This window comes from Rhinolophus hipposideros, assembly GCF_964194185.1.
Source record: "Rhinolophus hipposideros genome assembly, chromosome: 2".
In the NCBI taxonomy this organism is placed as follows: domain Eukaryota; kingdom Metazoa; phylum Chordata; class Mammalia; order Chiroptera; family Rhinolophidae; genus Rhinolophus; species Rhinolophus hipposideros.
The window spans coordinates 29069643-29088816 of record NC_138048.1 but is presented as its reverse complement, the minus strand read 5'-3'; the positions used below and the strand labels follow the sequence as shown (position 1 = coordinate 29088816).

General features: G+C 42.0%; 1 protein-coding gene across 2 annotated transcripts in view; it reads right to left on the bottom strand.

Annotated features, from left to right (window-relative positions):
* The window catches only part of ST3GAL6 (ST3 beta-galactoside alpha-2,3-sialyltransferase 6), a 69200-nt gene extending 50508 nt beyond the window's left edge, over positions 1 to 18692 (bottom strand). Inside the window, exons 1-2 of one of the 2 annotated variants that reach the window (XM_081027066.1) lie at positions 18557 to 18692; positions 55 to 208 (exon numbers count right to left, since the gene is read on the bottom strand). The gene's annotated coding sequence lies outside the window, so the exon portion shown is untranslated. Of the gene's footprint in view, positions 1 to 54; positions 209 to 18114; positions 18359 to 18556 lie in introns of those variants that run through there. The other variant, XM_081027067.1, reaches the window with a different exon arrangement.
* Between the last annotated feature and the right edge of the window lie 482 nt (positions 18693 to 19174).

Genomic DNA, 19174 nt, shown 5'->3' with positions numbered 1-19174 from the left:
GTTCAAACTCAGACCTAAGCAGTCAGAGACAATGGCAGTGTTGCCTTTGCTTACCTGCACTTTGAAGGAATCTGTTTCCCCAAGGTCTCTGTTCCTGAAGGTGAAAGACGTAGTCGTGACACTTGGGCCGTGTGCTAAATTGTCGGAGCCTCTCCACTAGAAACCATCTAAGACGGCAGAGGTTGCGCTGCTTTTTCACTTGCAAGTGCTGAAAGAAAACACAAAGACAGCATGCTTATAAGAATGGCTCAGCTACCCGAGAACAATTTTAATTATTACAAACATTTTAATGAAAATACTATTTTAGTAAACTCACTCCTGACCCCTCCCAAAATGCTTTACAGGATAATGAAATGACCAAAAACAAAAACAAAAAACTCCAACAGCAAAATCAGCAGCATATATTACATTGCTGTAGTCCATGACTGGTTGCTTATCCACCAGCTTCAGCTCAGTCTCCTTGAAAAAAATAACATATCCAGCTCAATTAATCCAAAGCAACCTGGTAATGAAAGAACCATCTGTCTTATTTTTCAGCTTCTCTCCACTCATACACACAGCTTTATTGTTAGGTGCAGAGGTGAGAGAAGGAGCTGTTGCTCCGAAGGAAGGAAAGGGAGGGAGAGAGGAGAATGAGGAGGAGGTCAAGGAGAATAAAAATATCTAGAAGAAAATGAAGGGAGAGGAAGCATGGAGAAATTAGTAAGAAGAGCAACTAGTTTAAGAATGTGCTGTGACCACTGTCTCAAAAATTTTTTGAAAAAAAACACCTCAAGACGTTCCTGTTACAGCTTTTCTTACAAAAGACTAACCCTGATATAAAAACAAAAGCAAAAACAAAAAGCGGCATGCTCTGTATTTCTTATGTTAGCAGAAAATATGTTATTTTAAAAAAATTCTTTGGAGACAAAAACAAAACCCACAAAAATATGGCAGTATTTTATTTCAGAAGCTACTTGTGATCACTAATGACCTACAATAAGGAAACACTTATGCTTTATAATGAAAATCATGTAGTAATGTGAAAAAAATTTAGATTCTACCAAGTAAAGAAAGAAAACTTTTAAAAGCTGATTACACGGAGATTATTGCTGTGTGTTCGATGTGTGTGTGTGTGCAACACATTACTGAAAGCCATTAGAGAAAAATAAAATCAATTGATGTGCTAAGTTGAGAATTATAGGGATGTTTTTGCTTAAAAGTTTAAAATCTTAAGACTAAAATCCTAAATCTTACAATTTACAGAGAAACAGAAAATGCTTGTTTTCATATATTTCTATATGCATTTCACGTGTGAAGTGCTAACTGACCCATATAGAAATTAGAAGCCAGGCACTGGCTCTTTAGTAGCTATTTCTATAATAGAAGTATCCACCAGGAGACAGAATTTTGAACCTAAGGAAATTATGGATAAACTTGTGCCTCAGCATAATTCTCTGTACATGTATAAAAAGTACAGCTCCTGGGTTTCTGTCATCTTCTACCCACTACTACTTAGCTGAAGTAAAGGCGCAATCACAATTCTAAAGCTGGAAGGGCTCTTTAAAAGATTATCTACTCTGAATAGGTGAGTAAAGAAAGAAACCTCACTGTCATACCAGGAACAACTGGGGTAATGAGGATGAAGTTACACCTGAAGAAGCTTAAATCAGGGGAGGAAACAATATAGCCCATTCTCACATTTGGAGGACCTTCATGAAGAAGAGACATTAGTGAGGTTCTGAAGGCTACCAGACGGTTAAGCCATGGCCAGTGAATGCAATATACAAGGAGATGGGTTTGAGCTCCTGCGGAAGAACCAGCTAACATTTAGGTTGCCTGAAAATACTACACGTTGCATTGCTGGGTAATGAGTCACTTGTTTCGAAAGATGGTCTGTTCTAAAAACCACTTGGGAAGGATTTGGACAGCAGTGCTTAATAATAAACTTTAATGTCGATTGGCATAGCCTGAGCATCTTGTTAAAATGTCAATTCTGATTCAGTGGGGGCGCGGGGGGGCTGAGAATCTGCATTTCTAGCAAGTTCCCAAGTTGTGCCAATACTATGGGTCAGGACTGTGGGTCTTGGATGTCAAGGATATAGCTTGATTACAAATATCAGAATGTTATTTAAACCAGTTTCCCAAAGTGCACAGCGTCTCCTAACCATGACTTCAAAAGTCCCCTCCACCTGATTTGGGTGCAGATGATTAATAAATAGGTTAAGTGGTTATTAGCGGGGTTTTATAAGTCCACACATTCAAATTTCCAAAAAAGTTTGTATCTTGGTATCTTGCAGTACCAAGGTCATACTTAGTATCTCCAGGTCATACTTTTGAGCAATAACTAATTTTGCACTACTTCTAAGAGATAGTTCACTTCCATTAAAAATTAAAAAATGATGCTTTTACTATAAGCTTGGTAAATAACTGAAACCAAATAAATGTGTTCTGATGAATGAATGAATGAATGAATGAATGAATGATTACGTATTCAAAAATGCAATTACTTATGATTTCAGTATACTACAGTTAACAAAAAAGATGGCTACTCAGTAATGTTTCCCAGTGATTTGTGTTATAAAACTGTGGGTCTCTAAAGGCCAAGAGGAAAGAGGTCTCTTCCATTATTTTCCCAGTCCTGGAATTTCACTTTCCTTCTATCCATCTCGGTCAAAAAAATTCCTTCAATGCTCTGAAAGTCCCCGTTTCTTGCTTGCTTATATTTTTGCTCTGCTCCCCTACTTATCTAATAAATTGGTCTTGCATCAGTTCAAAATCTTCTGTGATGTCTTTCCTGGAGAAATATGCTAATATCTGAACACACAGATCTGCCTCAAATTTTAAAGAATTCTTAGGTTTCTCTCCCAGACTAAATAAACCCACAACTAAGTGGGAACCAGTTTCCTGCCTTTCCTCCTGACTCTGAAAGTCCCCCTTCCAATGGGTTTACTGTTTTAATTTGCTTAAAAGTTATAAGTTACATTCCATCTGACTTACAAAAGCCCTTTTTTCAAACTACTTATTACATCAGTTTATTCTGAATGAGCCCAGCTTATTCTGCTCCCTGGGAAATACCGTATCTCCTGGTTGTTAATGCCTCTTTCGCTATTTTAAAAAGAAAAACGTGAGTTAACTTGAGGGTAAACAATCAGATAAACAAATCAAATCTTAAGATTAAAGTGTTGGAAATTTTCCTGCTTTCCATAGCAAAGGAAAATAAACTTATATTAACATCCATCAGATGATCCTCTAAAACCAAATTACAAATATGGTGCAAATCTTCATTTGGGGGACCTTATAATTTTGTATTACAAATAAACCAATACATGTGATATATATTTTTTATAAAAGCATACAATCCTAGATTTATTTCCTAATATACTAGTAGGTTAATTCTTTAGTCAAATTCATTTTCTGAAAAAAACTAACTGAAAGTTTTCATCTTCTGGGGTAATTTTGCTGATTTAGCCAATAAATAATTTCCCGATGCCGCTCTATGCCAGAAATTGTTCTAGGCACGCAAGATACAGCCGTGAAGAAGAAAAACGGTTTACAATCCAGGAGAGAGGTAGAAATCAGCTAGTAGTTCACCAATAATGTTTAAAGTACAATTGTGGTTTGACTAGGAACTGACCCAGGTGGGAAAGGACAGAGAGCTTCTCTGAAGAGTTTGAGAGAATTCACAGAGAGCTCCTCTGAGAAAGAGTGAACAAGATGAAATTAGGGTGGAAATGGAAAACATTCCGGGCAAAGGAAAGAGCATTTGCAAAGATTCTAAGGTGAGAATAAAAATAGTATACTGAAAGAATTCAGGCTGCTGATAGCAAGAGTGATGATGAAAATAATAATAATAATAGTTAATCTTTGTTGAATGCCTGCTGCATGCACGAACTCATATACGCCTCACAACAATGCTGAGACGGGCACTGTTACCCTCACTCTGTGGGTAAGGAAACTGAGGCTTAGAGAAGTTGACTTGTCCAAGATCTCAAAGCTAAAAGGTCTCAAAGCCAGGGTCAGGTCTAGGCAGTCTGCTTCATTCTTAATCTTAATCTGTAAACGATTATATCTTCCAGGAGACAGGTGAACTTGAGCTTTCCTCGTGCTCAAGATTCATTCCGTCAACTTTCATTTTTCACAGAATATCATCGTGAAATATAGATGTATTACAACGGCTTCAGTTTCATTCCTAGAGTCTTGATAAACGTAGGGCTCCTTGTGGGAACTTACTTCCTTAGGAAATATTACGTGGACATTTTATTACAAAAATGTTAATAGAGGTAGGTATGTTAATATAACAAATGCCCATGAACCCAAAAACCAAAATAATGGTATCTTCTCAGGGACTTTTTGATATCCAGTCCATTTTTAATTCATACAAACACCCACACACATGCATAAACATTATATGGTATACTGTGTTGTTTTCAGTGGTATCTAACATTTATATAACAAAAGTATAATATTCTGAAATTTGTGTTTTCCACTCTACACTTTTGGTTTTGAGGTCCATCCACATTGATACATAAAGGTCTACTTCATTCTGAGTTCCGTATTCTTATTAACTAAATGTATTACAAAATTAACCATTCCCTACCAGTAGACATTTAGGTTGTTTTCAGAGAACTGCTTATCTAAATGTCATTTTGAAGCCAAATCTCTTTTTACCAATCTAGAAAAACCAGTTTACAAAGCCACTGAGTTTTACAAATTGCTAGTAGAAAAACTTTCAAATAGAAATTTCTTTTTTGCAGTTTCTTTTTTTAAATTAAATTTATTGAGATGACATTGGTTAATAGAAATTTCAGTTAAAATAGAGGGTTCTTTTTCCCTAAAACATAAAACTTTAATAAGTCAAGTAACATAAAAAGACCTAGATATATAAAACGCTATGAATCTCTGAAAAGGGAAAAAGTAAACAGTATTTTAAATGAGAAAATAAATTTCTAGTTAAAGTAAATCTGTAATAATCCTATTGAAAACAAAACATATTGAAGAGATAGTAGATGTAGAAAGTCTTTATACAACTACTTTGCTTCCTGATAACCAGGCAAGAAAAAAAATCAATGTTTGAGCAGGTAGAGAAACCAAAGTTTTCTCTGGAATCCTTTGTTTTGTGTTCTGACCAGAAAACAGTCCAAGGCACAACACGATGGAAAGATAAGCAAAATTTTCTTTAGAATCAAGGGATTGAGAAGTGCCTCGTATGTGCCAGAGTCAATATTGGATAACACGTACAAATCAACAAAGCAATAAAATGCTGAATTTTGATTTCAAGTGGTTACAGCTATAAACAGTGTGACTGTAAGTAATGTCCTTATTTTCATTAATGAAACATTTTGACTCAAGGCCATCCTAACAAGGTTTATTATCAATTGTAAACCAAAATCAAGTCTACAAATATGTGAAGACCCATCTATGGAATTCCTATTACCTTCAATGTTATTTTTTTAGGAAAAAGAATCTGGGAAAACCTCACAAGGCAGATGTTTTAAAATATGGATAACTGTTTACTAGTGGCTGCATTCTTCACACTATAAAATAACCTTGTCTAGAAAATGCAAAAGAAAATTTGAAGAGGGCATTTCTCTTTGGAAGGAAGGGGAAAGAGGTCTCTTCTAATAGATTTCCAAAGAGGTGCACACCATCCGCAAGAAGGTAAGTAAAAAAAAAAAAAAAAAAACAGGGTTTCCAATGAAAGAAGTAACTCCAGGCCACTGGGGGGGGGGAGGGGGTCACAATGGAGTCAGACTGTTCGGCTTCATTTTCAAAAACAACTAGTCAAATGTTTTTGCACATTCCATAGGCCAGCCAAGGAAATATCTCTAGATCCCTGACCTCCAGCCCAAAAAACCTTCCTGGGCTTATGAAAACCCTCCCAGGCTTCAGAAGGCAGCAGTGAACTCAACTGAAATTTATTCTACCCGTGATTCAGTGAAATAAGTGGCCAAGCAGATGGGGCAGCACCATCATCCATTTATCCATCAGTCCATCCATCCATCCATCCATCCATCCATCCATCCATCCATCCAACAGATACTTATTACCCATCTGTCACATGGTGCAAGATCTCAGGGTGCAAGGACTGTCTGAGCTGAGAAAGCATGGTATACTAAAGGTAAGTCCACATAGCCACCCACTTAAACACAGACAATTGAATATACCCAACAACTTCTTAACTACAGGTTGAAAGCACACTATTTTATTATTTCCAATTACATAACATGCACATTATACAGTACAAACGATTAACTAAAACATGCACCTTTTTGCTCTTCCCCCTCAGAGGGCAAGTATAAATACTAATATGTAGTACAAGCAGCAGGAAGTAGATGTTGAAAGAGGCTTACTTAGCAAGAGAATAAGGAACCATAAATAGAAACGAAAACCAGGATTACTTAAAATTTTGAAACTTCCCACGTTTGTGATTTTTTAAAGTTTCCTAGAGACTTCCTCATAGTTACTAGCAGTAAGCAAAGGCTTCTGAACTGAAAGGAAGGGGCAATTTAGAAGTGCACATCTCCACTGCAATTGCGCTGGGCTTTGGACATTTCAGGCTATGGACATGAGTCTGCGCTGAGAGCACTGCAGACAAAAGGCTGGCCAGCGAGTCCTTAGGTAGAGAAGGAAGGGCACAAGGAAGAGCACAGGAAGTTCTGTAAGTCTGTGCAGTAACGCTGGGGGGTTCACCACAGTACAATCCTTGCGTTCCCCTAACACCAGAAACTCTGCCAGGCATAGGACTGGCAAACTGGAAGGCAGTGTAAAACCAGTCCTCTGAAGAGAGTGCTCCGCCGTCCCGCATGCTCTGCATAGTTCCTTACTACTAACTAAAGCCGAATTGTTGGGCTGCTTTTTGATCTGAGGTCTTTCTTATTTTCTCAAATGAGAACTGGTCTTTGATATGCTTAAGTCGACCAAAATGAAACCTTTATTTACAACATGCCAAACTATTTGCAAATAGGAACTTCCTTTACAAAATAAAATCTGATTGATTTTCCTATTAAAGATGATTCTGGAGCAGAGGAACTGGGGAAAACTGGATGAGGTTGTGGCCGCAGTCTGGGTCCCGGAAGCTGGGTAAGGACGCCTCAGCAGAGACCCAGATAGACAATGATAGGAAGGCACAGAGGGCTGATTTGCAAGGCTTGCTCTGGGGCGTGTCAGGAAACCAAAGGGTACAGGTCTCAAAACGCTAGTGAAGGGCAGAGTGAAGAAATAAAGAAAACGCCACAGAATGAAAACAAAACCTCTGTCTTCCTACAGGGCATGCTGGACCCTACTCCAGCATGACCTCATCTTCACTAATGACATACATCTGCAATGACCCTATTTCCTAATGAGGTCCCGTTCGGAGGTATTGGGAGTGAGGACTTCAACATGTCTTTGGAGAGGACACAATTCAACCTATACACCCTTCTTGGGGTGACCAGGCCTCACCCTCAGCCAGAAGGACTCTGATACTCTAGAGCCATCCAGAACGCCTGGGAGGGAATTCAAGTTAAAGAGACACCGCAAAAAATTACCCGACGGTGGTGAGTCTGGCTGGAGATTACACTTAAGGAGGGAAGCTGTGACGGGAAGAGCATGTTTTGGTACATTTCCGGAGGGCAGATAATGTCAGGAGGCCGGCTACATAGGTAGTTCACTGGGAGGAAATGGAGGACATACATAGTTTGTGTACTCCTCTGTATGCCTGCTATATTTCCATTACATCTTTACTTTAGAAAACATTAGAGAAGATGAGCTGCCTGAGAAATAGGGGTTTTGGCAGCCTAGGTAGGTCCTCAAGAGGGGCATTATCTGGGAGGGTCCACAACCCAAGAGCTATCTGCTCAGCCCTGCTGGCTCAGGCTGGTGTGTAACTAGAAAAATTTAAGTGCCAAGGAGTCGATATATTTGAACTGGCAGATTGGCAGCTTCTGTAGGTAAATCCATGGGTGATGAGTAAAAAATTGTTTGATAAGCACAGACCCATATTAAGGGCATATTCTCCTCTCAACAGTGCAGGAAACGGGCTAAGATACTTCTAGCCTTGCCCTCTGTTTTCCTAGTATCCTTGCAGACCTCTCCCACACATTCCACTTTCACACTAATTATAGTTCAAGTAAGTTCCAGTGTTTTTTCTTTCACATCTAATTCTTCTCTGGGAATTTTAAGCTCTTGAGGTTAGGATATTTTGGGTCCTATTGCTTAATTTCCTAGCAAGAGAAATCAACACCAAAAGACAAAGTTAAAATATATTGGACACCACTCAGACTTCGTAGGGAACATATTTTTGTAGTAAAAACATGTAAGATTTTCTAGAATTAAATATAAGTCAGACATTTAACACCAGATATTGCATATACTCTGAATACTGATATATTAAGAACTGAATGATGTCTTAAAAATGAGAGAGGAGAGGGGAAGGAAGCCAAAACTTAATTACAATGCAAACAAAAAAAATAAAAATAAAATACTTATCCAAACTTTACATGCAAATTATCAAGCACCTAATCATAAAAAATGAAGCTGTGACTGGAAGCATTTGGCTTTCTATTCTGTAAAAAGTATTACAGAGGCACTGAAAGAAGGCCATGAATTTGTAGTGAACCTCCATACTGCTCTTCTCGGATGTCTCTGTCCTGCCGAAGCTCATTTCTAGTTTCAAATTTCATAGAGAATCCCATGCTTCTTAAGTCTCAAATTATATTTAGTTTTAAACACTTGGGTTATTAAAAGTGAGAGCTCTAACATCTAAGATACATTACCGTAACCAATGTTTCTATCATTTTCTTATGAAAACAGCAAATGGAAGAGATGTATTCCATGCCACATGTAAATCCAAGTCCAGCTTCAGAAGCAATGTACACAATTTGCCTGTTATAAATTGCCTATATAGACCTATGTAGACACATTGCCTTATAGGGAGATATAAACATGTAGGCCGTAGGTGTCTGAGTCTTATCGAGCAGACTCCTAGTCTCTCCTGCATCATCTCCTAAAATGCTTGATTTTGAATGTTATGCTCTAAGAGCACCAAACTTCGCAATATTCTGTCATACTCTCTGTTTCATGCCTCAGTGCCTTGGATCATGCTGTTCCTGCTGCCGCTCTCTCCCCACTCCATCTCACCTCCCAGCCTCTCCATCCCTGCCATAAATTAGAATCACATATTGGGATTCTGTTCTTCAAGTAGGACTTCCCTTTCTACCTCCACCTTGCATTTGGATGAGGATAGAAGAGTGTCTAAGAAAAAGCCTACGCTGTTTCAAGAATAGGGATAATTGTAGCAATCATGTTTTTTTAAACTATTAAAAAAGAACTCAAACTAAAAGATGTTAAGTTTTTTAATGGACATCTGAATAAAGTCGTTCTTGCTTCTTAATCCTAGTTTACTCTGAAGTACTCATAATGCTATTCAACAAACAAATTTCATCCCCAATTCCACAATCTCATGTACACACGTACACATGTACAGACACACACACACACACACACACACACACACACACACACACACACACTGCATCCCTCCACTGTGTGCCCACCGATCTGTATATTATAAATAGCACAGTGCCTGGCACATGATAGGTGCCCAAATATTTGCTGCTGCTTACTTTGGAGTAATTTAAAAAATACAACATGAAAAGATTAATAGAGTCCAAAGGGAAGTCAGGGGCTAAAAGAAAACAAACTTGAGAAAAAAATAGAGCTAGATAAGGTCAAACAGAAAGACTGGCTAGGGCCAGCTGGGTGGCTCAGGCAGTTGGAGCACCCTGCTCCCCCAATGCCAAAGGCCACCGGTTTGATTCCCAGATGGGCCAGGGAGCTGTGCCCTCTACAGCTAAGATTGTGAACAACAGCTCTCCCTGGAGCTGTGCTGCCGGGAGCAACTGGAAGTTGGCATGAGCTGCCATGGGCTGCTGTAGATGACCGGGTACCACCATGAGTGGCTGGTGGCTGGCGGTGGGCAGCTGCCATGAGCAGCTGACCCAAGGGTAGCGCAAGGCTCATAATACCAGCATGGGCCAGGGAGTTGTGTCCTACACAACTAGACTGAGAAACGACGGCTTGAGAAGAAAGACGGAAGAAAGGGGGGTGGGGGGGAAGACCATCTAGAGAAAGTTAATTTTTAACATTTTAAGAATTAAATTATAATAATAGCTATAATGATAGGGTTATAGTAATAATGGCAAGTAACTGATTCAATGCTTGATATTTGGCAGAAGCTATGGTGAACTATTTATATGTGTTTACTTTTTAATTATCTTACTAACTGTAATGTGAGTATTATTTCAAATTTACAGATCAGAAACGTGATTCAGAAGTTAGAGTCATGCAGTTAAAAGCCATAAAGCTGGAAAACAAACACAGGTTATATTTTGGCTCAATGAGGGAGTGTGGAGTGGAAGGAGAAAGGTACTGAATGTCAAAAGAACATCCCAAGCTGAAACTCTGGAAGTCTTACAGTGACTACAGGTTCAAATAGAACAGTACAAAGAAAGTTAGCAACATGAAATGGCAGAAGACGTCAAAGACCAGTGGGAGAAATTCTCTGGATTCTTGAGCAGAAAAAGAATTCCCTAATGAAAACCACGCTAGAGACATGTTACTATAAAAGAGGCATAAACAGGAATACTAGTGGTCATAGGTGGAGAGCTTAGGTAGAAAATTTTTTATAAGAATATGATTATATTATTTTATGGTTAAAGCAGATGAGCCCTACCCACCAAATCTGTAAAAACTGTGTTTGTACTATAGATGGACCACATTTGTCCTCCAACAAACTCAGTGCCTGGAAAACATTTATAGGTACTTCATGATCAGCAAGTCCACAAAAGTCCTAACATCCTGCTTACATCCAATTATTTCTTATTTATTTGTAGCATACCTGGGATAAAACAAGAGTGATTAACTAACTTACTTTGACATTTATCTAAAATATTGGTTCCAAATACCCAAAGTATTTTGACAACAGGGTCCTTTATCTTACAAAGATCATTTACATTTACAAGAGAGTTCCTTTAACTTTTAGAGTCTGTCCATTGAGTTAAATTATAAATTAAATTAATTGCTGTTGCTGAAAAGCAGTTGAAAATTCATTCATACCCTAAATAAATGTCTGGATTATCAAGTCATTGCTCTATTCCAAATGCAACTGGATAACCCATTTTCCAATGTTTAAGTGCAGTTTTATAACTTTATATTGTCTCTATTACAGTATAATTATTATTACAGTATAATTATTATTACTATATTTTATATTAACTTTATATTGTCCAGAACAAGGAGTCTGGAAATTTAAAAGGAGATCTCTGTCTTTTTATTCTTTAGCTTTTTGCTGAACATATAAAATGTACATACTCTTTTATCTCTGCCTCTTCCATCCCTTAATGAGTGAAAGACTCATAGATGCAAAAGGGTTGCACAGATTTGAATAAAAACATTTAATGTTATTTTATGTCATTTATTATATTTTTTATACATTTATTTTTTTTATTTTAATAAAAGAAGCACCTTCATGGTGCTGGCCTAAATATTTCCAATAGGATCCGTCCTAAGAGAAAAACTCCAGCAAGCTGCTAGAAGCTGTGGGCTGATAACCTCTCTGAGAACTAAAATCAAGTGGGGGATAGGGGAGGACTCGTCATGTGCTTGTGGGACAGGAACTAACAAATCTAAAAGGCGGAACCTTTAAGTATATAGAATTTAAGAAATATGAATACAGAATGTCTCAACCAGGAGGATGCCCTCTGACGACATTCCTTGGGAGAAATTTTGTCACTAGGAGTCTCACCAACAGCCCACAGCTGGGCCCCCCTCTTGCATGACCACCTCTCTCTCAGTTCCCTCTGCCAGGCACTCCTCCCCACCTCCTCCCAGCTCTGGCAATCTTGATGAGGAATGCTTTTCACTCCCAAGGCATTTGTTTGTGTCTCAAACTAGGTTAAATGACAACTATTAGAACCTAAGACATATCGTAATAAGCACTGCAAGTTACACAATGCAAATCTCTGCCTAGTCAAGTGCACGAGACTGTGGACGTAAAGATGTTTGTGGTACTTATTAAAGAGGGAGGTGATTTTGTTATTCACATGCTGGCACACATTTCTTCAGTAATGTAACCACAAACTGGACCTACCCAACTCAAATGATCATAAATTATCAATCATAAAAATGTACTGAAAGTTTGCTGTATATGAAAACAAACTTGAGAGTATCCATCTGATGATATTTAGTACATTCTCTTAGTTGTTGTCATAAATACAGTATAACATTTTCAAAAAGAAAGAAGACTCAAAATCGAAAGGGTTTGAATTAATATATACAAATCCACAGGGATGAATTCACCTTTCACCTGTTCTCTCCAATGGGTAAAGATTTGGAGATGACAAATTGATAATCCTAATCGTTATAAAGATGGCCATAACCATTATAAAGATGATATAACTGAGCTAATATATTAAGATTATTGACACTGAATGAGTCATTTGGCAAATGTTTGCTCAATCTATAATGTTCTGGACACTAGACCAGATACAAGGTACAGGGGGTATAAAAGAGAAGACATAATCGCTGCCCTCTCAAATAGAAATGTGTTCTAGATTTTAGGTCACTACATTAATTAGAAAGAAGCAGACACAAAAAGCTGAAATTTGTCATGTACTCATATATTAGTGATGTTGAGAATGTAAGTTAATAGATGAGCAGGGCATTTGGCTAAAGAATCTTAAAAACCATTTTTTTCTCTAAAGAGTGTACCAAGCTTCCCCAGAGAGTAATACCGGTGATGGTGAGCTATTCTGGAATCAAAGGATAAATGACAAAACCTGGGACTTTCTGTTCATTTCTGATAAACTGGTGCCACTAGGATTTATCGACTTGGATATAAACTTTCATGATTCAAGAGCTACTCTAAGACTGCCAAGATCATCTACAAAAATGAACAGAAATGAGAACTCTCAGGCATAGAATGTATTCCCATGAGAAGTATTATGAGTCTTGCACATTTTCACTGAAACTATACTCTAAAAAGAGCATAAACCTCCCGTAATGGAATACATAGAGGACAGTCTGCGAGAGAGGGAGCAGGAGTTCAGGAAAAAGCAAGTCTTTTGGATTATTTAGATTATCACCTCTCGTAAAAGATATCAATTGTGATTTATTTGACTAAATAATAAATTTTTAATATTTAGCTTCAGACGTCACCAGCCAACTGAGAGACTTCTTAGAAACAACCAGCTATTACTCAGTCTGGAGAGAGGTTGAGATATCAGAGCTAGTGATGGAGACCTTTATGCATGAAGGTGAAACTGAGTATATGAGGAACGCTGTCCAGGATCCCCTGAGCCCTGCTCTATAGGGATATGTCCAAACCCCGGCCTAGGGCAAGGAAGGGGAAATCAGTGATGACCAATTAACACGTAGAAGAAAAACCTACTGTGAGAGAGAGAGAGAGAGAGAGAGAGAGAGAGAGAGAGAGAGAGAGACAGAGAAAAGCTATTGCCAATGGAGGAAGACTGAGTCAGTCTCTAATTAAAAATCTCCAGTGGCATCCCATTCTAATTAAAACACAGTTCACACTCCTTTCTAAGAGTTGAAGCCTTCACATTAGCTATCTCCCACCTTCCTCACTGACTTCATCTCCTCCTATCTTCCCCTTTGCACTCTTTTTTTTTTTTTAAGATTTTATTGGGGAAGGGGAACAGGACTTTATTGGGGAACAGTGTGTACTTCCAGGCCTTTTTTCCAAGTTGTCCTTTCAATCTTAGTTATGGAGGGTGCAGCTCAGCTCCAGGTCCAGTTGCCATTGCTAGTTGCAGGGGACGCAACCCACTATCCCTTGCGGGAGTTGAGGAATGTTCAGCAACTTTGTGGTTGAGAGGACGCGCTCCAAACAACGGAGCCATCCAGGAGCTCAGCGGCACCTCAGCTCAAGGTGCTGTGTTCAATCTTAGTTGCAGGGGGCGCTGCCCACCATCCTTTGTGGGACTCGAGGAGTTGAACTGGCAACCTTGTGGTTGAGAGCCCGCGCTCCACCCAACTGAGCCATCCGGGAGGCAGCTCTGCTCAAAGTGCCATGTTCAATCTTAGTTTCAGGGGGCAGAGCCCACCATCCCTTGCAGGACTTCAGGAGTTGAACCGGCAACCTTGTGGTTGAGAGCCTACTGGCCCATGTGGGAATCGAACGGGCAGCCTTCAGAGTTACAGAGTTAGGAGCATGGAGCTCTAACCGCCTGAGCCACAGGGCCAGCTTGCCCTTTTGCACTCTTTTTCATATAGGTCTCCAAACATCCCAAATTCTTGCATGCCTCTCAGCCTTTACAGTTGCTGTTCCCTCTGCCTAGAATGGTCTTCGTTCTGCTTTTCACTGGACTGACTACCTCTCACCATTTATATCTCAGGTCAAATATCACCTCCTCAGAAAAGCATTCAGATTGCTCTAAAGTAGCTTCCCCCACCTCTTCTCTAGCACAGCCCCATGCTGTATTGTCATAACACTCATCCTATCTAAAAGATGTTTTTCATTTATTTGTATCTTGTTTGATGGCTCCATTTCCCACAAAAACAGAAGCTCTGTAAGAGCAGGGGCTTTGTTTTGCTCAACACTTCACACCCTATCCCCACTGTCAATATCTAGAACATCTCCTGTCACATGGTGGATTCTCAGGAAATATTGGCTGAATCTCAAATCGCACTGTATAGATGACCATGCAGAAAGTCACCCAGGATCCACTGAAGAACCACTCTCTGCTCCCCTGTCACCCCTCCCTCCCAGCACAATGATTGTGACCCACAGACATGCATCTCCAGCTTCATTGCCATCTCTTAGTCTGGAGACCTTATTCTCCTCACCTTCTATGGCTCTTTGTATTCCCAATCAGATAATAAGTAAATCATTACTTCAAAGAACACTTCAAAGACCATCATTACATGCTACTGAACAAAATGCCTTTTGCACATGTGTCAGAGGTATAAGGAGGAGGATGAAAGAATGGGGAAGAAGAGAACCTTTTCAGTCAGCTTTTCAGTGCTCCTGAGCAGAAAATTTCCTCCAGGTTGACTGCTCTCCTTCCCCTCTTTCCCAGTGGTTCAGGAAGAGGAAAGTCCATGTCCAGATGCAGGAGGTTGTGGCAGTAAACAGTAAGCAGGCTGCTCCCCACTGGATGACCAAAAGCTCTCCAAGAAAAAGAAATACGGACATGGGGAAGAGACTCAGATCCTACTGATCCTTAACTCTCTTTTACTCTCATAACCTCACCTCCAGAATTTTATCCTTCGCCCAACATTAGCATAGCAGCCAAGTTCTTTGTCAAGTCTGAGACGCTACTGAGTCCCACGGTGAGGGAACTGGCTTCTGACACCCTGATACGGAACCACATAGACAGTATCCTACTGAAACCCTGTAATGTCCAATGCATACATTGTATTCGACATATCAGGCTTGCTGCAAATCAAATACATTTTTATTTTTAACCCATAAGAGTTCACTTGGAGATTGTACTATGTATTGTTATCCACTGTACTTTGAATAAACAGGAGAGAGAGATTAATTCCATCTATGAGGATGGGGATGTAGCCCTGGGAAGACGTCTTCCAAGCAAGAGAAATGAGTTGGAACTCCAGTGAAACTATATTCAGAATGAAAAGAACGTTTGGAACACAGCCCATTGGAAACGACCTCCTGAATTTGGCCAGACACAGCACACCTAAGTGGCATATCAAAAATGTGGAGAAGATAGAAGATGCCTAATTGGTGAAAGTCTGACGCTATGAGAAGGAAAGGGATAGTAAGCAGACCACCTGATTTCAAGAAGCCCAGCCTAAGGGGTAACTTCGAAAGTTGGTTCAGATCAGGGGATACATAACTTGAGAGCAAGGCAAAGGAGAAAGATATACACAAAGAAGGAAAGAATGTGTGAACATGTGTGCCGTGGAGGCTTCCTGGAATGATGGAAGGCAGAGAGGAAGCACACTTCATGTGATCCATTCCAAGTCACTTAACCTAGGGGCAGTTTCAGGTTTTTTTAACTATACCATGGGGCTGAACATTCTGTCTCACAGTGTTGTTGGGAAGATTTAATAAAATAGCAGATGGGAACACACCGGGGATCACAGTGAAAATCCACCTGATTTTCTTGCTTTTCCTCTCCTCCTTGACAAGCATCACCTAGAATATATGTTGAACAGATCTCTGGTCCCCAACCCTGGTTAGAATTGGAATTTTCATGGAAGCCAAGTAGTAATTGGCATGGTTAGTAGATGAAGCTTATCAGAGAAATATGGGAAATAGAGCGTTATTTCACTTCCTTCCCATTATATTCCACATGATGTGGAACACACAAATAGCTCCATCAGAAGAAAACAGCTGCCACTAAGTTCTAGAATGAAAAAACCAGAAATTACAATTTTCACAAAAGACAGGCTGATGTTTTTTAATGGTATGTCTCTTAATGGCATGATTTGGCCAATGGTGTCTATTTCTCTCTGAGCTTCAAAGATTTTCATTGATTTAGGCATAAGAACAAATTGAATATTTCCAACAATTCTACTGAAACGTAGTCAAATAGCAGTGTCACTTTATTGCACCATTAGAAGGAAATATGGTACAACCTGGGACTGTGACACTCAGCAACTATTGCTCAAGGGAAGTCCCAACAAGTGAAGACCTCATGTTCCCCCTCCACTGGAACGATTAAGGACAGCTTATGAAGTCCCATCAGGGTAATACAGAGTTTCCAGAAAAGTTCCCCATTATAAACCATTATCTAAAGTGTCCAAGGCACTTAGGCTTATTTGGACACAACAAAGGAGACAGTCTAAGACTGTCTTTTTTGCAGGTCTTAGTATGAAAAGCAGTCCTTGGTAACACAAAAGGCAGCGTCACAAACCAATTTCCAAACGTGCAATCAGCATGCTCTGAACCGGAAAATAACCTGGCAGCCTGACCAGATCTTCACAAATATTTAACATCGCCATGTAAACAAAAAGACAGTTTCATGGTCTGCAGCTCAGGGAGGAAATGTGGACATCAGAAAGTTAAATATCTAGGACAGATTAGTAGGGGAGCCGTCGGAGACCTAAAGATCAGCGTGAACATGGGGCCATAGAGCCTCGGAGGGCGAGGAGCGTCGGGCTGATCTGCAGAGCGTCCTTAACTATCTCCTTAATCATAGCGCGCAGAGCACGTTCCTCTTCAGGGCACATTTGACTTTGAGTTGAGAATCTGTGGCCTGTGTGGTTTCTGATACACTGACATTCACAATGTTATTCTCATCCCCACTCTCACTCGGTTTCTAAGAGTGCCTTGGAAGAGCAAACACCGACCCTTGCCCCCAGCCTCCCTCCCCGCCCTTTCTACTGAAGGTCAGAAAAGGTGTTTTGCGCTTTAGTGTCTGGAAGCCACTTTTTGTAAATTTTCTTTTAAGCCGAAATAACAGCACACCAAAAGGGGGCTGAGCGAGCCGGGGCGCTCCGGAACAGGCGGCCTCAAAATGACAAGTTTCTCCTCGGTATCTTGACAACTAACGGCCGCCCTAACACTGCAGTTTTCTCACCACCGCCCTTTCCCCCAAACTGCCAAGCGGCCCGCTTTGTGAGGGCTCCTTCTCCCGTGGCGGGAAGCAGGGTCTCTCGGACGTTTGTTGCTAAGGGCCAAGACTGGCACCTCGCAGCCCTCTCGGCCCTGCGGGCGTACAGACTCGGTCGCAAGAAAACAGAGAGCGAGGAGCCGGTCACCCCGTCAACCGCCCGAGCGCCCGAGCTCCCCTGCAATGAGACAACACGGGGCCACAGAGCAGGTCCCCTCGGCCCCCCGCGCCCCTCTAACCGCCCGCGGGCTCCTCGCCCCTCCCGCCCTCCCTGGGCTGGCACGGGGATCCGAGCGCCCCTCGGGGGCCCCCAGCCCCCAAACTCTGGCGGAGGGGGTGCGAATGCACCCCACCTCTTGGGATGCGAGGGTGCTCGCAGGGGCAGTCTGCTCAGCGCGCCCCCACCCCCGACACTCAGCCTCAGAGGCTGCAAAACCCGAAGACCTGGGCAGCACAGACCAGACCCCCCCGGCCCGGCTCGGGCGCTCGGTGTCGCACCCCCAGCCTCCGTCGCCCGGCCCTGCAAACCCGCCGCCAGCCGGCGCGGGGGAGTTACCGGGGGGCCCCGCCGCGATCCGCCCGCCGCCGCCGCCGCTCGCTCCACGCCGGCTGCTGCCTCTCCCGCGGCGCCTGCAGCATCGGGCCGCCCCAGCCCACGGCCGGCGGAAACCGGAGGCAGGGGGCGCGGGCCAGGGGCGGCGCGGCCACGCTCCGGCCTCCCCAGACCTAGCGGGGGAGCGGCGGGGGGCTCGGCGCCGCCTGCGGGGCGGGGCGCCCTCCAGCCGGGGCGCTGCGGGCGGCGCCCGGGTCCGGTGCACAGGCGGCTGTGCCGAGCGCCTTCGGGCGGCGGGCAAGCTCCTCCTGCTCGGCTGCTGGAGCCAGATGGGCGGTGGCCGCAAGCCGCCCGCACGTTCACGGAGGAAGGTGCAATGCGGGAGGGAGGCTGCGTGGCGCCGGGTCCCCCGAGCGGCGCGTCAGGAGCGCAGCCGAGCCCCTACCTTTCGGGCTGGGGGGGACACCGGCCGCGCGCCCTCGCAGGGCGTCCCGGAGAGGAAAATCACCGCGAAGGGAGGGCTGGGGAAAAGCGGCGGGTGGCTTCAGGACAAGGTAGGAGTATCAAGTTCCACAGCCAAGAAGACACTCCCATACCGCCCTGGTTTTATTGGAAAACTGCCGGGGAGAGAATGAGGGGCGGCCCGGGCACTCCCCTTCCTCGCCCGGCTGGAGGACGGCAGAAGTAAAAACATTTGTTTGGCGCACCGGGGACTTCTGTGACACTGGACAGGAGGTTTGGCCCCGAGGAGGAAGGAAGGGGTGTTGAGAGAGCTCCAGAATTCCTGAACTCTGCCTTCCAAGGACGAATGTGTTAGTGCTTTTTATCTTTTGGAGATGTTTTTTTTTTTTTTTTTAGGGAGAAGAATGAAGGTGGGAAGTAAGTTTTTTTTCTTTTCTTGTTAAAGTAGCTCGCCCTTAAGAAAAGCATATGTTAGTAATGTCCTCATACTTGGATAGCTCTGAATACTTCTTAAATTTCAGTGTTTGTGAAATAATGCATTGTCTAGCAACATTCAATTAATAGCTCCAGCCTTTGGGCAAGGAGCATCATAATCACATGC